We start from the raw sequence: 18426 nt of genomic DNA on the forward strand, positions 1-18426 counted from the left end.
AGAGCTGAGGGGAAGGCAGATGAGAGAGGTCGATAGGAGGAGGAAGGATAATTCCTCCAGCCCAGTGGAGCTCAGTGGGAGGACATCAGAATGCTGGTGGTGATCCTTGGTGGCGAAAGCCACTCAAGTTTTTGGCCATGGACCTTGTGGGATGACCTGTGTGTGCTGGCAGTTTTGCAGGATGGACTTGATGTGATGAACACAAATTCTGGATGAGGAGACAGAAACCAGCTGGGAAGGGAAGAAGGATACAGGGGAAAAGAAGCAGGGGCCCTCGGAGGATGGGGTAGCCTTAGGTGGCTGATGTGTGGAGGGGAGAGGATACAGTGGAGGGGACAGGGACAGGCTGGGGGGGAGGGGGTGGGGGGGGGGGGGGGAAATGCTGCCCTGCACCTGCAATAACAACCTCTGGGCACAGGGCCTGACAGCAGGATGGAGGCTGAGCTGGAGTTACAGCCCCCAGGGGAGCCCCTGGTGGCTTGGTGCCCGGGAAACACCTCTGAGTCAGCCCCCTCTACACCCAGGAGCTGGGCCTGCAGGGGGTCCGCCAGCCTCACAGCTGCCTGGTGAGCAGGGAGCTTGTGCCCCCTGTTCAGCTGCCTCTGTGCACCCACTCTGTTGCACCGTCCCCAGAATCCCCTCTCTCTTGAGGAACCTGCTTCCAGAATTCCTCTGTTTCCCCCGTACTTCAGGGACCTTATGTGTGACTTTGACCCTGACTTGATGCCCTATGTATCCCTGCACAAGTCTCTCTGTCACATGTATTGAACCCTGTCCACAGCTTTTCCCTGCCTGCCCCAAACTTTTCTCTGCTAGCACCCCGCAGGCATGAGTTTTGGCCCCCAGTCCAGCAGGGCTTAATCCCTCCTGCTGCCCTCCCTGCCCCAAATCCTGACCCTATTTGCTCCTACTCTAGCTCAGCAGACATTGCTCCCACCATGGCCACGTTGAAACCAACTCATTCCACACCTTTCTCCCAATGACTCCCTCTCCTACATTTCCTTCTGCGTTCCCTAGTTTATCCACCACCAAATGTGACCTTCTGAGAGCGTGTGGATTCACGTCGGTTTAGAAATTTCCCCATAAGTGTATGTTCCAGGCAAACTCTAGGGACTGTTTGCTAGATATCATCTGCACCAACTCCTTAAGTGTTTACAGTTGCACACCCTAACAGTCTGGCTATTGCTTCTCTTGCAACTAACTGCAGGTGATGAAAAGAGGAGGAAGTTAATGGAATTTGGGAGTTAGATCTCACCAATGGGACCTGGGAGCCTAGTCCAGAATATTTACTTTAAGTAAGGATGGTCACAAAGTGTAGATTGTCCCAAGCCACAGGGGCTCTCCAGGTCATAAAACCAAGGTCAAAGTCAGGAACCACCTGTGCTGCCTGGAAGTGGGGAGATGGAGCACAGTAAAGCTTTTGCTAGCCCCTGGATGAGGGCAAGCAAGAGGAGCAGGCAAATATGAGAACTGATTTTTGTAGCAAATCAATGCCAAAAATGAGATGTGTCCTTCCCTCCTTATGGCAGCTTGTCTTTGCCATAGGACATGCTGGAGATATGGTGAAGCTGGGGAGGGTCAGTCTGCTCAGGTCAGGAGTACCCCAGATATGGAATTAACAGGGGGTGTCTGTGTCCCCCCAGCATCCCTTCTTTCCTTTGCTTCCTCTCTTTGACTTTGGGCTCCTGCTCTATGGCTTGAGGCTATGTCACAGCTCCTTGAATGCTGTCACGCAGACTGGGCTTGCTGCTACTTCTGCTCCTGACTCAGCCTCATAGGCAGGAGACCTCACTCAGAAAGGCTGAACATAGTTTGTCTGCCCGGTAACCTGGCAACTGCACTAATGCATGTGTGCACATAAAACATCCTCCTGAACCAGAGCCAGCACCCACTGAGGGCCGTATCCCCTTTCACCAGAGACATGCTGCACTCCCTGCATCGCTGCTTCACCATGGGCCATTCCGAAGGGCAAAACCTGCCCCATATTTCTGTCTTATTCCAGACATGTCTTCTCCTCATCCATCTCAATATGGCACCCTATATTGCAGTAGGATGCTCAATATGAAGGAGGCTCTTAATATGGAGGGGAAGGGGCTCAACTTGGCCTTGTTACCACTGAGAGGCACATTCACTATCAGGAATGCCCCAAATCCACCCACCTGAAAAATGCATCTGGGTGTTAAAATCACAGGGCTGGTTCACCCCCACCTGCCTGACCATCAGAACAGGAGGCTGCCCTGTGCCAGAGATCAGCTCTTCAAGTGCTATGGGGTACATGCTCTTGTAAGATGTGTTCCTAATGACCAGGCCCATGTGCTCAGGGCTGAGCTGTGCTGGGCTCAAAGCCTCCTAACCTTGTGTTCAACCTCTCAGATTTATAGAAAAATGTTCCAGCAGTAGACAGTGAATCTAGAGGCTTCTAAGGCTGATTTGACTTTTCTGTAACAGTCTAAATCTGGCTTGTCAGATAAAATCTGCTAGAGAGAGAGAATGTTCATGCTCCCCACCCAGCACCTCTGTGAGCTGGACGGCATTTGGATGAAGGCTTGGGGGCTGCGCTGGGGCAAGTCCCTTGAGGAGGAGACAGGAGGAGTTATTCTGCTGTTTGAATTTGTGTCTTGCTGCTCCAGAGGTTTCCTAAGACTGGAGGGCACAGGGAGGGAGGTGAAAAGAGAGAGGTTGTTGATTTATAGCTTACCATCTTCTCTGATCTTGACTGCCCTTTTTCTTGGGAGTCTCTCTTATCCAGTCATGGAGATGGGAGGAGGGGATCTGTTTCAGAGATTGCTGAACTCTGGGTGTTTGCTGTTTCCTGGAGATCTTTTGATGTTCCCTTTGCTTTAAAACATTTTCAGTGTTAAGTTCTTCAGCCTCCCGCTGCACCTCAACTCTCGACATTGGGGCACGATCCATCACAACTTACCCAAACAATCTCCAGCAAGTCGAGACCTCCCCAGCTCTGGGGCAGAGAGGCAATCTGTCCCTGCAGGACTCAGCACGGCTTCTGGGGCAAGTCAGGCCAAGACCACGGGCTGCTTTGGGCTGTCCATAGCTTGTTCCCTCCCAGTGTGATGAGGGATGGCAGGTGCCAGGGCAACGCTGAGGGAAAGCTGCACTGCAAACAAACGGTGTGGATTGAGGCCCGGCACGAGCTTTAATTGTATTGAGTCCAGCACAATTGCATCAAACAGGATGAAAACCACCTCTCTGGGTAACAGGCTTGTGCCATTAAGTGAGTCCTCTGACTAAATGTTTGATTTAGGACTACTAGAGGAAGAAACACAGAAAAAATCCTTTCTGACCAGACTGTGAAAGGACTCCAGCTCTAATGATCTCTCTTGTTCAGCATGTGCATCTTGTCAGACCTGGTAATGGGCATCAGGTCTATTATTAAAAACCCATCAAACAGTCCTTTTCCATAAATCTTTTCACAGCACTCTCAGTTAATAAAATTGATTTTGTTTAACTGGTGCCGTTTTCCAGAAGAGACAGGCCAAAGAACAACATTGCCTGTAAAACAATCTGTTTTGTTCTGTGAAAGTAATTAGTTTTTCTTGGACTTAATGTGCCTGGGGGTAATTATTCCAAAACTGCCCATAAACTCCCATTATGTGGGGATATTTTTGTGGAGGTGCTGAAGGTGCCAGTTCTTGCAGCAAGGCTCTTTATGACACTTGATAATGTTCATTATTTTCCTTAAATTATCAGCTTAGTGGCATTGTGTGCTTGCATGAAACTTTTCTTTCACAGCCTGTCCCCAAAAAACTTCTCTCCTTTGTGGTTCAAACCTACAGCCTGAGAGCACCTGGGACCACAGGCAAATAAGATTTGCTTATGCATTACTGATTTAATAATGATTTTCATGCCAAAGTTATAATTTTGCAGTGGGATGAGTTGTGACTTATCATGGCTGAGGCTGTCAGTGACAGCCTGTCCTTACAGCAGTCCCAGACAGCTTTTTTGGGGTGAAAGCAGCCACACAGGAAGATGGTCCCAGGCTTTGTTAGTAGCAGTAATCTTTCCAAGGGGATGGTCTGTAAAGGTGAGAGCATGTTAAAGATGCTGATGCTTCAGCTTAAGAGGAACTTTTGGGTGGAAAAAAGTGAAAACTCCTGAACTTTCACCGCATGTTCGTGTAGAAAAAAAACATTCAACCAAAATATCTCATAAACTTTATTTTATTTTATTTTTTTAAGAAATGGCTATACATGGCCATTTTACTTGTAACCCAGCCAAAAATAATTTGTGGCAGGAAAGTTTGAGCATTTGTAAAAATAAAGTAAAAGTTTTAAAAAAAGAAAATTGAAAGCATGTTAGAGTATTTTAGTGTGAACCCAAACAGAGAGGCGGGTATTCAGAGGGCAGAATAGCCCTGATAACAAAAAACACTGCATTTCTGGCCATGTGTTGAAATTAAGATTTTTTTTCACATGTTTGTTTTATTAATCACACTACAGAACTCTGTGTAGCACTTGCTGATTTTTGACTTGTTAACATTTTTCTGTCCCATTGCCATTTTCTCTCCATTTGAGCTCTACACCTGCTTCCCATGTGATAAATTGGAACTTCATGCAGAGTAGAAAACCACCTCTTACCCTGCCCCAGCTCATTTACCTTTTGCCTTCCTGTTGAAGGGTGGCTTTTGACCCCAGGGCTGTGCTGATTGAGGGGTGCTTCGGCTGCAGTCCTGACTCACGTGGGATGGGTTTTCTTCATGGAAGCACTTTCCATGGACACCAGTGGATTCTGCCACAAGTGGACACAAACAGTGGAGTGTCTCACCAGGTTAACTTGGAAAGGGATTCAACATCCCACTGCACTTTTCCCAGCTCACCACAAAAGATAGATTTTTGTAATAAAGGACCAGACCAAAATTTTGTGGTGTAAAGTAGGGAACAGTGCAGGAGAGAGCTGCAGTGCCTGTGGGATAACTCAGGAACGTGGCAAGAAGAACAGGTGGTGGCCAGGGATGATAAACAGAAGTGTCTCTGCACAGAGAAATTTGCCACAGGATGTTGCTGAAGCTGCAGAGAGAAGTGAGATTCCAGCCTTGTGTTGGACATTTGCATGGCTAACAAGAATATCCAGAATTATAATAGTTAATACTGACACCCTGCTTGGAAGAGATATCAGATCCGTGGCCCCAGGGCAAATGCCGACTGTAACAGATTAAGGAGAGGCCTCCAGTAGGGGATGGATTTGGCGGGGGGGTTGGATTAGCTGACACCTGCCTGATGTGGGGACTTGCACCTTTCCTGAGTGCTGGACATTAACCCCTCCAGTAGGCAGCCTATCTCCCACCTAAGACTGCTGATTCATCAGGATGGAAATATTTCCCGGAGATCCGTCACTGTGGATGAAATCCTGATGGAAAACTGCCCAGTTTCCTGCCAGCATACCCTTGGCAGTGTGCCTGACCAGCTGGTAGCAAGAGGAGAACATGGGAGCCTGGCTCCTGAGATGTTAAACTCTCCCAACTCCTGTGCAGGCGGCTGACTGAGGGACAGTGGGCTCCCAGCTGGGGGACCACGGTGTGGTGGTGTCTTCCAGCCTCCCAGCTTGAGTCTACCAGCTGGGGGAAAGGGGGAGAGAGAGCCAGACTGCTCTGCCTTTTGTAAAGATTGCTTCTGGGTTCTCATCTCAAACTGACCCACAAATAAATTTCAAGACACTAAAAGGCAGTGGTAGTCTTCATGTTCCTCTTCTGTGCTGTCTGACCCTGCTCATCCACTCCTCCATTCATATCTCATGCCCTTCAACCCTCCCCCACCTTTTTCTGATCTTTGCACATTGCCTGGGTGACCAAATGTCTTCCAGGGCTGCAGAAGATCCCACTGGGTTCCTTGCTGGCCTTCCACCAGGCAGAGCTGGTGTGTGTCCAGATTTGCTACTGGACAGAGGAAGCTGAGACTGGTCTCTCGGAATCTGGGAGCCCCAAATCCAGGTCTCTATCTTCTACAGCAGCACTGGCATAAAAGCTCAGGGACACCCTGTCCCAATGCTCCATTGTGTTCATCTTCCTCCCAGGGTGTGGATAAACAGGACATGAACATGAGGATCTCCATAGGTGCAATGGTGTAAGTCCACTCCAGGCCTGATTCCTCAAGGTGTGTCTCTGTTGTGCACAGTTGTATGGAAATGGCTCTTTTTTTTCTTTCTTCAAACACATACTTGCCCTTGTTAAAATAGCCCTGAAACAGAAAATTCTGCCAGTTTCCTCCCTGGGAAGGTCGCCTGTGCTCTGTCCATGACAAAACTCCCAACAGCCCACGCCATCCCTCAGATAAGCTGTCTTTCAGAGGAGAGCTTCAACAGCAACCGAAAACACTGGGCATATTAAATTTCTGGGCATGGGAGCTGTGGTGGGATGTGCCACTCCTGGAAGAGTACACAGTGCCATCTAGCCATGCTGGTCCGAAGTACAGAGCTCATTGGGTAGCTTCCCTACCCCAAACCCCACATCCAAAAGCCTTGTCGCCCCTTTTCCATCACCTCTAGAGCAGCTACTGGCTGACTAATATCACCCGCACCAGGGGCAGGGAAGCGCTGATTTCAGACCTTTGGTTTTAGCTCATGGTGAGACTTGTATCTGAGCAACCCAACTTGGCTGAATCAGTGACATTTTAGTGAAAATTAGGGCTTGAATTACTTGGTCCCATTTTTTCACTGTAACCTCTAGGGTGGTGGCTTTTTCTCCCGGTGTCTCTCTTCCATTTGGTGCTGGTGTGCTGGATTTCCAGTCCCCCTCCTCTACTGTTTCCTTTCCTGCACTAGATGTACTACTTGTAATTTCACCCATTTTCACAAGCAATTCTTCTGGTCCAGGCCATTATTTCCCTTCTCCACCTGGTAGATCTCCATGCCAGCCCTGACATCCAAATCTGGAGAAAGATCAGAGAAGTTAGGTCAGCTGGAGAGCTTAGGGTGGCTTTAAACTCCATGTAGCAACATGCTGAGCTCCTCAACTCCAGCACAGCCATGCTCATAAACATTGGGTGTCAGAGGCTGTGCCCTCCACTTGGCTTCAGTCAAGGTCCCCTTTCATTCTGTGGCATTTCACTTGTGAGGAAACTGTGTGTCTTGTCGGTGCTGAGTGTTGGTCCTTGGTGCTCATGAAGGGCAAGTCCTGTCTTTTGGAAATTTCACTGCTAGAGTTAGCAAGGCTTAGACTGTGCTGTTCTCCGCCCATTTCTCCTTTCTTGACCTCTACCATTTTTCCTTCCCTCTTCAGAGGATGAGATGGGGAGAGAAATGTGCACTTACCCTCTCATCTGGCATGGAGGGACATTTAAGAGCTTATCTGGCTGGATTAGGATTTCACTGGGACTTCAGTCCTCTGTCAGGCCCTGGTACAGCTATAGATGCCTGACAGCCAAATTCAGTTAAATCTTGATTCCAGCTGCTGTCACCATCTAGGAACATCCACAGGACATTGCCTTTCTGAAGTCTCCTTTGCCTCCTGCCCTTTGCTACTTAACCTACAGTTGTGACCCTTCTCAAACCCCAGTGATGATAGCATGGTCCCATATAACCATGTTGTGTCACCTACATGAATTTGACTCCCACCTCACATTGCTTTTTCTTATTCTGGTCCATTTCTTTCAGCTTCTTGTCCCTCCTACTGTTCCATTGCTGGACTGTGTGGAACAAGTAGAGTGTTTGCATAAATCTGGGATGTGTTCTTCTAGAGTATGTCTATTACCCTTGGGGACATAGTGCCCGTAGTTGAAAATGCTCTAAATTGCCCTTCACTAGCTAAAATCCCATGTCCATGAACTGTACACGAAGAATGGAGAGGACAGAGTCTTAGAAAGACTGGATCCTTGGGTGTTCTCTAGTTATGTGTGAACACGAGTTTTTATGATGCTGATAACTTGGCAGAAGTCATGGTAACATTGAGATACAGTCACTCACATACACACAGACAAATTCTTTAAGCAAAGACCAAGCACTGCTTCTCCTTGGTCCAATCTTTCTGGCCTAGATTTCCATTCAGAAAATCCAGCCCAAACTGGGGGTGGAATACATTGGACCCTCTGCAGACACCAGAGGTCTATGGGAGAGACAATTGTGTAGTCACCTTCTGCTGTCACTTAATGCCAAGAAACTGTTCTACCTGAACTGCTTGCCATAGGATGATGTGACTTTTTCCCTAGAAGCCCCCCTTTCCCTCTAGTGGCTATAAAGGCAGACAGAGTCAGGCTGAGGTGGAAAATTGCCCAGTAGTTAAAGTCTGGTGAAATAGAAGTGACTGAAATCAGTGTTTTATAAGAGGAAACACTGCCTTAACACCAGCGCTTGCAGTGAGACCCACCTGTGACAGTGCAGGAACTGGGGAGGCAGAGCCAGGTCTCAGTTACATCCTGCCTCCAGGGCATTTCTGTGCCAAGCTGTGTGTTCAGCTGCAGTTTTACAGTCATCTCCCAAATTCTCTGGTAGAGACAATGTGATTTTGGAGAGTAGAAAAGCAAGATGTGTCCTGGGCCACGATGAGATGTCCTTGGGGGACGTCTGAGTGGTCCTATCCCCCAAGAGTGCCTGGGTGAGTGCGGAATTCTGTTGGACAACTGCATCCCATTGCTTAGTGTGGGAAAATGGGAAAAAGTTATCAGAATGGGAGAAAATAGGAGAAAATGAGAAGAGTAAGAGAAAATTAGCTTTGTCCAGAGATATTTTACATTAACATTAAGCAGAAGCATCAACAACAGCAGATATGACAAAACTGGAAAATTTTCATCCAAAGATGAAATTTTCTGGAGGCTGTGAAATGTGTTAAAACCCAAGAATGAAGCCGTGACTGCCTTTCTGGCTCTATTAGATATAATGTTGCCAGCCTGAATAACAGAACTGCAAGTGTCTCTAAAATTAGTATTTTTCTTAAAGCTTTGCCTGCTGCAGCCAAATAAAAACCACTTATTAAAGAACTGTAATTATTAAGCCAGTCTCATGATTTCTGTAGCCTGATGTTTTAAAGATTGTTGAATTGTTTACCCTCTTTGGCAATCCTGTAGGTGCCCAGAATACAGCTGGAACCTCACACAAATCTCCAAGCATGAGCACACATGAGTATTGGGTGTGCTGAGGTGCTGCCAAGGGACGTTATTTCAGCCAGGAGTTGTTTCCACAATAACCTGGGATACTGGAGTTTTGTGAATGCCTACAACTCTGAGATTTTATTTGAAAATAAAAATCCTTTTCTAATCCTCCCAGTTGCAGAGGAAAAGGGTTGACAGACTGTTTTGAAAGCAGTTTAAGTACCCCAAAAGCAGAAGGCCTATCAACCAGATTAGCAAAGGTAATATTTAAACAAGATTGTAAGTATTTTGAAGTCTAATCATGCTCTGTAACTAACTTGGCTATGGCTGGGGTGAAGGTGATGTGAGCAAAGGAAAAGCCATCATTTTCTCTGCAGCTTAACTCTGACTCTGCATCTTGTACATTAAAAAAAATACCTTTGGGGCACCTTTCTAAAGGGCTTTCCAGGACTGAGGGCCAAGTGCGTTCTTGGAAAGGGCATGGAAATTTTAATTTGGGTACATAGTGAAATGCATAATGTAAAAGGTGTGGATGGAGAGGTTACCTGGTGTAATGCAAACTCTAAAGGAGCAAAAGGGACCAAGCATTTGCCAAGACCTGGGGAAAGGTCTGGGGCACAAATCTGATGAGAAGCAGCAGATGGGGAAGCTGGGGGTGGGGGGAGGGGGGATTCAGCCTGGAGAAAAGGGGGGACCTTCTCCCTCTTCACAACTTCCTAACAGGAAAGTACAAGCAGGAAGTGTGGATCAGGTTCTTCTCCCAGGGAACAATCAGGACAAGAGGAAATGGCCTCAAGTTGTACCAGGGAAGGTTTAGATTGGATATAAAAAACCAAAAAACTCTTCACTGAAAGGTGGTCAGGCACTGGCAGTGGTGGAATCACCATCCCTGGAAGTGTTCAAAAAATAGCAGTTGTGATGCTTACGGACATGGTTTAAAGGTGAACATGGGTGATGGTGCTGGATTGGACTCAATGATCTTTGAGACCTTTTCCAGCCTTAAGGATTCCATTATATGAAGCAGGTCCTCTGGCTTCTCTGAGATTCTGCATTCATGTCTTGCCCCTCCTGCTCTATATCTTCTCGGCCTGACACCAGGGCAGGGATGTTTGCTGGCTCTGAAGGGCAGTGCAGGTTATAGTAGGCATTTGGAAACACTTTTGGAGTGGTTTACTGGAACCCCAGCACTGCTTCTGGGAGGCTTTTGGCTCTAAGGCTCCAGTTGGAGTTGCAGACATTAGGGTCAAGAGAAGGTCAGGTTAAAAATATAGGATCCAAGCACACAGCCCAGACAGGCTCTATCTGACACTCAGGATGACTTGGCTGCACCCAGACACTTGACCTTGCCCAGATACATGGTGGGTACACCTGATGGCCAGTGGTGCTGCTGGTGCTGTGCTGTGAGTCTGACTACTCAGTTTGGCCCCAAGGAGATCTTTTAACACTCCCAGACCAGGTATTTGCAGCCACTGCCCCACCATTACACCCACAGACACTTTTAAATGAAGCCCAGTGGAAACTCAGTGAGGAAGAGAGGGAAGTGAAGGATTTATCAGGAAGAACAGCAGTTCTGGGAGGTGCCATGTGGACAGCACAGGAAGGTTTTTGATGCTGAGGTGATGAGGAGCTGAAGTAGGTCATCCAAGACAGACAAACCTTGGGGAGAAGCTGGCATAACACCCTCCTGGGTACTTTGGACTAGAAAGACTGGGAGAAGAGTGGATAATGACTGAGTTCATTGTCCCCATCTTATACCTGTCTGCCCCCTTTTAGGTCATGATCCTTGACAGTTAGTATTTACTCAGAGCTCAGACTCTGTAGAAGGACTTAAGCCAGTGGCAACTAATTCCAACAGCAGGTCAAGACCTTGTAAAAATGCACATGACAAGAGGGACCCTCAGAAAGGGTGGGACTTGGTGTGCAACTCTCTGCCTGCCCATATTCCAGGCTGGAGAGGATTGGAGTAGGGAGCTATAAAAGCCAAGTTCCAGGTCCTTCAGGAGAAAAATGCACATTTATTTAAAGACTCAGACAAGAAGAAAGAGAAAAAAACACCATGGAAGACCACGCACATCTCTGTGGCATCAATTGTAGAGCCCTCTAATGGTTTCCAAAGGAGATTTTCATTCCCTGGCTGACAGCAGTGCTTGTTTAACTGAAAATACTCTTCAGCTACTCAGTGTACACAGACATGCAGCCTGGGAAAGTGCAGCTAGGACAGTGAATGATGTCAGAGGCCAGAAGAGCTTTAACTGCAGGCTTCTCTAGCTATTGCCTCTGGATTTTGCTTCTCCTTGCAAAATCAGGACATGAAAATCCTTAAGTGTCTCCTGGCAGGATGATTGTGTCTTTGGGCTGCTGTGAAGGGCAAAAATCAATGTGACTCAGAGTCTGCAGGGCTTTGCCTTGCAAATAATGCTGCAGGGAGCAGGAGGGGAAGGTTCAGACTCTGGCACTGGTGGATCCTGGAGTGATGCAGTTCAGTTTGGGACTTAGGAATTCAGAGGTTGGTGGCAGCAAAAATCAATGAATACATTGTCAAACAGGAGTTGATCTGTAAAACCAGCTGCTGCCACTCAGCAGAGAGGTTGTGCTGGGACCTCCTAAAGAGACAGTGAAGAATGGAGACAGACATCTGACTGGTCTGAGTTATGAATGACCAATGCCTCGACCCTCTTGATTTTGGCCAAAGAGTGCTGGTGGATCAGAGAACCCTCTGATGGACATAATGGAGCTGCACTAGTTTATACTGGTTAAGATCCAGAATTCCCAGCAGGAGTAAAAACAGAAGCTGGTCTCTACTCTAGCTGTCTGGGAAAAAATTTTGGAAAACTGTTTCAAATCAACTAGGATCAATAAAATAAACAAAACAAGACAATGAAGAAGAGGGGTGGGACATGCAAGAGAAGACCTTCCACAGGCTCTTGTATGAGCCCAGCCACGTGGGAATGAGGACTTGCAGGAGAAGAGTGCCCAGTGGCTGAAGTATCCATCAAAGACTGCTGTGGTTCAGCTGTGATAAAGTTTTGCACAAGTGCACCAAGGAGTTTGAAGGAGGCCCCTGTAGTGCCAGAGGCTTGCAGATTTCCGAACCGACAGTGTCATGCCCAGTCCTGCAGAGTACAGAGGAAAGGGTTAATGCCTCCCAGAACTCAGTTGTGTTGGGAATGAAATAGAAAATCTGAAAGCAGGTCAGTACCTCAGCTACTTCTGAATTCTCATTAATTTGCATTCCCCTCTCATTTATTAATGGTCTGACTCACACTGTATTTGCTTTCCCTTTGCTGCAATTTGCAAAATTCCTTCTTATTCCCAGTAGCCTTCTTGGCAGTGTTATTTTTCTCTGTTTTTCCCTGGCCTTTATCATTTCCTTGCAGGTCTTAGCTGAGTTTGCATATTCTTGTTCAGTTCCCCTGACTATTTCTTTTCAGCCTTTTTCTTTTTATCTTCAGGCCTCTTAAAACATCCCTTGGGGCTATCTCAGTGTCTCTGGGAGCAGCTGGGATTATCCTGCCACCCATCGTGCCCCTGAAGGGGATTTTAATAGCTCCCTTGGCCCTCCATTCCCTTTTTGTTCCAGTTCCATGTGGGGACTCAGATGGCCTTCCAAAGGCTTGGAAGCTCCCAGGGCTTGGAGAAAAACCAGGGTGGGTTTTTCATATGGGAACCACAGTCCTGAGTAGCCAGTGGATCCTGTGGAGATGCTGCTGTTCTTCACTGCTGCCTGCTCCCAAATGCACCGTGGGCTGGCTATTGCGCTGGACAGGCTGGTTTCTTCTCCTGTGCTCCGGCCAACACTGATCATCTCAAGGGTCTAGTGTTTCACAGCTCCCTCCCAAGGCAATGAAGGGGCAGAACCAATCTCTGCTCTTTGGTGCTCAGAGACAGGGAATGGTATGAACTTGGGTCAGGGGAGATTTAGACTGGATGCTAAGAAAAAATTCTTCCCCCAGAAGGTGGTGGAGCACTGAACAGGCTCCCCAGGGAATGGGCAAGGCCTGAAGGCTGCCAGAGCCTTGGAGACTGCTCATTTATCTCAGTCCCAGTCTCAGTAGTCACACAGAGAGCGGGATCTGGCTTTGTGAGCTTATTGGGAAGGCTGTGTTTGGCTTTATGAGCCCACCATGGGGGTCTGTGGCAGGATGAGCCTTTGGGGGCTCTACAGGTTTGTTTTCCCAGAAGATGGAGAGCATGGCATTCTTGGTGGGTGTTCCCCATTTGGTAAGGCAAGAGGGGTGTTTTTGTAGGTGCCAGCCTTGCAAGGGCTTCCTTGGTGCTCCCCCTCATACTTCCCCAAACTCACCCACAAGAGGGAGGCAGTGGCTTGTGGTGGCAGCTGCCAGCAGTGTGAAGGTCACGTGCGGTTGTGGGGGCCCAGACACAAAGCCTGGGCTACGTTGTGGCCTGTGAGTTCTGTGGGGGCCATGTGCACCCTGCACCACACACCTGCATCACTGGAGCCCAGGCACTGGGGTGGGATGGGATGGGATGGGATGGGATGGGATGGGATGGGATGGGATGGGATGGGATGGGATGGCTGAGGTACATTCATGGCACATCTTGTCCTGCAAGGGAAAAGCCAAGGGATAGCATGGTCTTGCCTTGATGGCATTTATTTGTGTCAATAAGTGGAAAGATGTTGGTGAATGATATTTTTGACCTGAGTGAGATTTCTGTCCTCTGCTAGGGCTGGGAGAGACATATCACAGTGCTGTGCCTGTTAGCAGAAGACTGCTCCTTCCCTGTGACATGCGTGGTCCTGTTGCTTGCAAAAGGTGGAAGCTGGTAGGTACTGTTCTTGAAAACCCTCTTCCCTTTCCCTTTGTTCAGAAAGAGTGTGGAGTCTCTCTCACTGGGGATATTTGAGAACCATCTGAACACAGTCCTCTTGCCATGTGCTGTAGGATGACACTGCTGAGGCAGGGAGGTGAGACTCCATGATCCCACTGTGGTCCCTTTCAACCTGACCTAACCTGTGATTATCTCTCTCAACCTCAAAATCTTTCCAAACAATCTCCCTACTGTGGAGCAAAGGGACCCAAAGGGAAAGGCTAAGGGACTCCTTTGAATATGTACCAAGCTGATCCTTACAATTGATGCTGTTCCATGCACCTGTGGAAGGTAGAAGAGTTCCTGTAGGTGCAGAAACTCTGCTCCACTGGGATGGGTCCAAGACAATAGCTCTGTTTCCAAATATTCCTTGCACCCAGCTCCAGGTAGACAGGCTTCAGTGACAGCTTTGCCCCCATGAAACTTGCCAAAGTAGAGGACCTGTTGAGGTAGCATGGTTATCTCTATTCAACCCCGGTGGATCATCCTTTGTTCTGATATCAAAATAACAGGTTCATCACACATAATTTACTCAAATGGTAGCTGGAAAACTTCAAATGTAAGCAAGCCCCTTTGGGAAGTTCAAGAGAAGTTCATAGCAGCCAGGGATTTTTGTCCCAGACCCTGAATCTTTCTATTGCTCAGAAGAACCCCGGCTCTTTGGGCTGCACGCACATAGCTGTGATGCTTTCCTGGCTACCACAGACAGAGTTGAAGCTTGAAGCTGCTGGATAGACCATCCCAGATTGTGCCTCCCAGCAGGCAGTGGGCTCTGGGGTCACCCATGCCAAATTAGCAGTTCATTCTTCCATGCAAAGTGGCCTCACTCTAGCAAGGGCATGGAGACTTCTTGCCATGGAGAACTGTTACTCCAACAAAGGCTTCCTTTCTCTGAACTGCCACACAATTGTTGGAGTTAAATAAATCTGTCAAGCACAAAGCAAACTGTGTTAAACAGCGTCCTCTCCCACTCCAGCAGGATAATAGCTGGGCACTTTGGAAAGTTTTTAAAAGCCATTTTTCATTCACTTGTGTTCACACTTCCCTCTTGTTGCATCCTCATTGCACTCCCTCATTCAGGGGCTTGCACAGGGACCTGAATTTTTAACAGGAACAAAAAAGCATAAGGGGAATAAACCCAGTGTTAAAATTCATTCAGAGCTTCTATTATTTGGGACCAAATGGGGCAGGTCCCTTGCAGGTCACTTTTAAATGTGTCTGTCTAGAGGCAAAGAGATTCAAAGTGCATTTATCATCCTTTTTTGTCGTCCACAGCAACCCAGGGATTTTTTCCTGCTTTGTGTTGTTGTGGTGACTGGTACAAATACGACTGGGCTCAGCCACTGTGTGAGGAAGGAGGGCTCTCCTCGGCCCCTCACATCAGAATATGGCTGAAGAGCTGCATACTGCTGTCACAGCATTGGTGGTGACATGCAAGGTGGGAGGGCCCTGGGAGGCACTGTCCCAAAACTCACCTGGGCTGCCGGACAGTGAAACCTGGGCAAGGGTGGCAGTAGCCAACTAGAACTCTAATGCATAATAATTCACCAAAAATGGGATTTCAACAGGACCAAAAGGAGCTGTAAGTTCAGGTTTCAGTCATTTGGATGTATGTGAAAGTGTCAGCATAGTTCTGCTGGATGTTTTCAAGGTAAAATATATCATTTGAGAAGTGCTGGAGTATTTTGTTGGACAGCCTTGAAATGAAACTCGTTTCCTATTTTCATAGGGCATTTTTATTTAAAGACTGACCCAAAGCAGGAGAACATGATGCTAAACAAAAACACTGGATGTTCCAAAGGGAAGGGTTCCTTTTGGGTTAAGGGGACAAATTGCTCCAGAGAAACCTCTTGTGATGGTTGTGATCCCTGGGCTTGGTCCCCAGCCCCAGGGAGCCTGACCCAAATTTAGGCTGAACTTGGGCAACAGTAACTGATGCAGAACATCGACAGAGTGTCATGACAAACTTCAGGACTGGACAGCTGGTGAGAAAAGGGAGCCTGCGAGAGAGCATGGGTGGGGGAGAGGAAAAGGGAGGCAGCATGTGGGTGGTGGCAGAGGTCAAGAAGGGGAAGTGGAAGAGGCAGAGCTTCTGCCTAACTTCCAGGGGTGCAAGGGAGGACATGGTGGGAAAGCAAAAGGCAAAGCCCAGGGTAAGGCAAACTGAGGCATGGGTTGGAAGGAAAGATAGATGCTTTAGGGTTCCCTCACTATTACCACTGGGTTTTTTTCTTGGAAAAAGGATCCTGGGGCCCATGCAGGGGTGAAGTCCATGAGGCTGGTTCAGCTGCACTGGGGTTCAGGACAGGACATCATTGTTGGACAAACTGTGGAGGGAGCAGCCAGACTGTATGACCCAGTGGCTGTGTCCCTGATGAGTTGTTGAGACAGGCAGGAGCTGTCTGTCCACTAGGACAGAGAAGGAGTCATGGAGTGGTATCTTCCTATAGATCAACATTTCCAAGTCTTCCCACCCTTGTACATTTCAGGACACTCATGTAAGAGGGGGTCTCTCTCCTCTTTGGCATATCTGGCTGGCAGCTGCTTAGCCTTCTCTTCTCTCACCCCACTAAATACAGTCTGGAGGTGTCTTACTCCCGTGGTATGCCTTACACCGCTGGTGTCCCTTCCCACACTGAGCAGCGAGGCCAACACTGTCATCTATCAGTCAACAGTATTCCCTTAGCTCCAGATCCTGCCTAGTGCTGTTTAGGTCCCCTCATCTCTTTCCAAACAGGTGGCTTTGAATTAATGAATTCTAGGGATAGTTAGAGAGTTATAAATATCTTTTGAGATGATGAATTTTAATCAGGAATCCCTAATGAGCACAAGATGAAATCAGGAATGATGGTCCTCCAATGGATCTTCATTAACAATTCAAATGACTGAGGTCTTAATTAAAGGGCTTGTGATTTAGCGGAGGGATTACAGATTGCCCAGGGGGAGAAATCAAAGACTTCAAACCCCCTTTTTTTTGCAGAAGGTAACAAGCTTTTAAATTAGATTTTTTAAGAAAAAAAAATAACAAGGCCTTGTTGTTTTATCTGGCTGCTTCACCAATTTAAATGATGGTCAGACCTTGAAGTGTGTGAAGTGTGCAACGTTTGCCTGACAGCCCCCCCTGCCCCCCATCTCCTGCAAGCACCCACATTGCTCCTGTCACTGCCTCACCTCCACCTCCCACTGAATACTGACCCTTGGACATAGACAGCATATGGGTATCCATGTTCCTCTTGGGGAATGCTCCAGGGTTCCCTGATCCCAGGGAAATGTCAGTAGGAAGACAGTCAGATGGGCCCAATCTCCCATCAGCTTTACGATGGTCCCTCTTTGCCTAGTTGTTCTGAAATGTGTTTTCCTAGAGAAAAATACTGCAAATATTGAGATTGTGTTTGTGGGAAGTTTCAGGATATAGAAAACCAAAGGGATTTTTGCACTTGTAGTGTTTTCATGATCCATTTCAGGCCCATTGCCTTTAGCACACAAGGCTTGAGACAGCAGGTTCCCCTACTAGGGAAGTAGTGATGTTTGCAACACCTGACCCAGCAGCTGTCCCTTCCTAGGACAGAACGACTCTCTTGTCTCTGTTCCTCTGTTCCGACTAAATGGTGGCTACAGTCTTGTTGGAACCATGAATATGGTCTTGTTGAGGTGGTGATCGTGTAGAAAGGTCTGGTCCTTCTCTGGAAGTCCAGTGGTGGTTATCAGCTCTTGTCCTCTGGGAATCCAGTGGTAGTGCCCCCATGGTGTTTCATGCCTCAGATTTTATATAGCTAGGAATGTTTGGTTCCCCCCAGGGCGAAGCATCTCACAGTGGGATGATATAATTCCATGAGTGATTCTATGAGACCTTGATGGACCATTAGCAGAGATGGCTCCCCCCAGGGTGGCTGCTGCTTCCCAGAGAGAGTTATCAGGACTGAATCATGGAGAACATAAGAACACTGCTCCACCCATTTTAATAGCTCATGTAGATGGTAGTAGAATAGCTACTTTTGGTTACACTTTACATTATAACCCAAGACACACCAACACAGCACTTTATCTAGGCAGTGGCTCTCCTGAATTTGGGTCACCTGGGTGTTAGGATGACACCCGAAAGCAGGTGATGTCAATACCCCAGAGTGACCCCTGTTAATGCCAGGGTCTGCCTCTGACTGCTGTCTCTGTCACGTCCCAGGGACACAAGCAGAGAGGGGATGCTCAGAGGTGGTTGCTTGAGAGAGCCTCCCCCAGGGCAGAGGAGAGGTTTCAGACCATGGGGCGAAGATGAGTGCTCAGACCTCCTGATCCAGTGCTTCTTTCCAAGAAGGGGTGGCACAGAGAGGGAGAGAGATGGGGTATTTTGCAGAGGGGTGGGTGGAAAGAGATGCCCAGGTCAGTGGAAGTGCTTCCAAAATCTGAGGCTGGGGCTAACTCCTGTCTCTAAAGAGATTCCTGAGCAGGTTTCACCTGGAGGGAAGGACAGTCCCATGTTGTACTTCATGCAAGATGTATCTCCATTCCTGACAGCTCCTGAATGTCTGCTGCTCCCCTAGAAAGAAGCTGAAGCAGGATTCCC

The 18426-nt window shown here is 47.8% G+C and overlaps 1 long non-coding RNA gene across 3 annotated transcripts in view; it reads left to right on the plus strand.

Annotated features, from left to right (window-relative positions):
- The window catches only part of LOC135284951 (uncharacterized), a 127901-nt gene that overhangs the window by 80918 nt on the left and 28557 nt on the right, over positions 1 to 18426 (plus strand). Inside the window, exons 1-2 of one of the 3 annotated variants that reach the window (XR_010350014.1) lie at positions 9013 to 9295; positions 13723 to 13820. This is a non-coding gene — a long non-coding RNA (uncharacterized LOC135284951). Of the gene's footprint in view, positions 1 to 9012; positions 9296 to 9729; positions 12227 to 13722; positions 13821 to 18426 lie in introns of those variants that run through there. The other 2 variants (XR_010350013.1, XR_010350012.1) reach the window with 2 other exon arrangements.

The sequence above is a fragment of the Passer domesticus genome, chromosome 22 (assembly GCF_036417665.1).
Source record: "Passer domesticus isolate bPasDom1 chromosome 22, bPasDom1.hap1, whole genome shotgun sequence".
Classification (NCBI taxonomy): domain Eukaryota; kingdom Metazoa; phylum Chordata; class Aves; order Passeriformes; family Passeridae; genus Passer; species Passer domesticus.